Below are 2,907 nucleotides of genomic sequence, written 5' to 3'. Positions count from 1 at the left end.
GAAGAGATTTCTTTCAACTCGTCTTTAGCCTTGTTGATCTCCATGCGCAAAGACTCTTTCTCAGCTACGGCTCGAAGATATTGAGTACGCTTGGCCTTTAGTTCAGCATTTTTGGCCAGCATAGAAAGGACCTCAGAGTGAATGACCTTCAACGTCGCTTTAAAGTCGGCAGAAAGATTGATTGACGGAAGCGTCAGTGCTTGCTCTAACTTCGCACTCAAATGCTCAAGTTCATCCTTATGTCTGGCAGCACTAGCCCTTCCAATGTCCATATCCATGAAGGATACGTACTCAAATACCAACTCCTTCAAGAACTTCAAATTCTCCTCTGAAGAAGTAGCATGACGATCGGATGGAGCAGGGCGAAACGTCTGAATTTGCCCCCAGGAAGCAAACAAGTCTTGGATAGAATGCACAATCCTGTCAGCGTCCTGCAAAGAAGATTGTCAATATTGAAAATCCTCACTACAACGAACAAGGTGGAAATAGAAATGAAGCAAAAAGAAAAACTACCTCGTCGACAATCGTAGAAGATGGCACGCCCTCAGCCAAGCTTGCCTCCAACGACTCATCCATTCGTGAGGACTTCCCTTTGTCCTAGCGAGAAGATGTTGCCACAACGGGCGGACTCATAGGAGTATCTGCAAAGCTCAAGAGCAACAAATCAGAAACCAATGGCACGAGCAAAGGTAAGACATCAAAAACTAAATTACCTTTTGCTTCGATGATTGGGGGGTCAACACCCTGGGAAGAAGGTGGCTCATCCATGGGTTGTGATGAAGACTCTGGGACTGAAGATGTATCTTTAAGCATGGTCCCATCACCAACCGATTTGGATGAAGTAGCCTCAGCAGAGGATGATGGAGCAGGAGTTGTCGATACCAAAGCCTTTGAAGTGGAGGCTGAACTTTTCTGAAAAGTCCAAAAGATCATCAGTACACAGAGAAGTATCAAATGTGGAAAATCATACTTGTAAATAGACCGATTTAATTACCTTCCTCCTGACGATAAGGGGGGCATCATCATCATCATCAACATCATCCTCCAGAATGGGAGATGCTGAGGCTGACCGTTTGCGGCTTGGAGCACTCTTGGTCGTTGTAGGCCTAGCGGGGAGAGAAGAAGATGGACGAGCAGATTGTTTAGTACGACGAGAAGGAGAGGGGCTCCGAATAGACAAAGGAGTGACCAAAACAGGAGGAGGAGAAGAAATACTCGGTTGGTCTAATGAATGAAAGGCACGATTGGCCTCAGTCGCAAATAATCTGCGCTTCACCGATGGCCAGAGTTGTTCAAAAAGAGGGTGAGTAGCATGACAAGAATTAAAAGGGGCTAATGAAAAGTGGCTTGATAAATGGAGGTTGCGAGCGTTTATAGCCTCTGCTTCCGCCTTATTAATGGTATGAAAACGGTCAATTAAGCTCTTCGAATAGCAAAGAGGAACAGGCCAAGTTTGGCCAAAACCAAGCTGACGAGCAAAAAATTGGGGAGCATAAATTTCTACCCCCGCTTTGGCATTGGTCCCAGTTAAGATATCATGGAAAAGCTCCCTCCCAGTTAAGAACTGGATCCAAATGAGCAGGGAGGTGCTCACGCTATTTATAGTAGAAGGGGGATGTACATAGTTTGGAGTCAAAAAAGGAGGAAAAGGAAAGAAGGAAGAAATTGAATCTAAAGAATAAAAGAACGAAAAAATGTCCCTTCTGGACATATTTACAGGAGTTAAGGGCTCCATAGCTAGCCCGTAACAGCTAGCAGAAGGACGAGAAATGGATGGAGCACCAAGCGATGGAAAATAGGATCTCAACCACAGTTGAGTGAACCAAAGAGGTCCACTGCCAGTGGGAGATGCACCATTCTTCAATTGAGCTTGAAGAAAAGCCATACCTCTATAAAGGGCAGCCAAAAACAAAGAACATAAATTCAAAGGCCTGCCACGCGCCAATTCGTGCGCTATAGGTAAATAACTCAGAGAAGGTTTTATACTTGGCACACACAAAACATATTTACAAAGCCAAACTAAAAGAAAGGCCACTCGCTCAGCATGGGTAGGCTCAGCGCTCGAATGATTATGGAGGGTCTGCAGGCTTGAATAAGAATCGGTGTAGTTTTTACCGAACTGTGGGGCGCCACCAGAAACTAAGATACCTGGGAAAATGGTATCGCCCAAAGGTGGTAAACTCACCAAGGCCCCAACATCCCTTAACGTAATAGACATGGGGCCAAGAGGAAAAATAAGGGTGTTGTACTCAGGGGACCAAAAACTCAAAACAATTGGAAAGAGCGCTGAATCAAAAGTAGGGGGGCGAATAGAGACTTCTAAAAAATCAGAAATCCTAGCGCTATCAAAAAGTGCCTTAGTGACCCACAAGGCAAGCATGCCACCTACGAAAAGCTACATCAGATTTAGGCCAAGTGCGAATACCTCTTTCGCGAAGTGGCCCCAGCGGCAGAGAGTTTAGAAAAGGAGGGCCATGAGTGCAAGGAAACAACTGACCCACCGCCGTCTGTTCAACTGCCTCCGCATTGTTGAAGAAAGGACCCAAGTAAAACTCATTACGTCCAACGTCGGCGGGTGCGAGAAAACTTGGGGTTATGTATGGGCGACTCAGAAGTTTCTGAAAGTCATCAAAACTAAAGGAATCGCTAGCTTGAGATTGTGAAGCAGCCATTGGAGAATGAACGAAGCTTTTCAGGGTTACGTAACAAGGAAGCAAAAGATGAACAGTGAATCGTGAAAGAGATGCAGAAAATATGAGGCGTGGTTGGTAGCAGTGAAATGACGTGTTTGGGGTTTATAAGGATTTGCAAAACAACGCACTTTTTCGAGTTGTAGAAGGAAACAATGATTGAAATTCTTGGGAATGTCGAATGTTGCTGGAAACACAAAGTGAATATGGCAAAATT

This window comes from Olea europaea, unplaced genomic scaffold (genome assembly GCF_002742605.1).
Source record: "Olea europaea var. sylvestris unplaced genomic scaffold, O_europaea_v1 scaffold568, whole genome shotgun sequence".
Classification (NCBI taxonomy): domain Eukaryota; kingdom Viridiplantae; phylum Streptophyta; class Magnoliopsida; order Lamiales; family Oleaceae; genus Olea; species Olea europaea.
Note: the sequence above shows the minus strand (reverse complement) of the source record.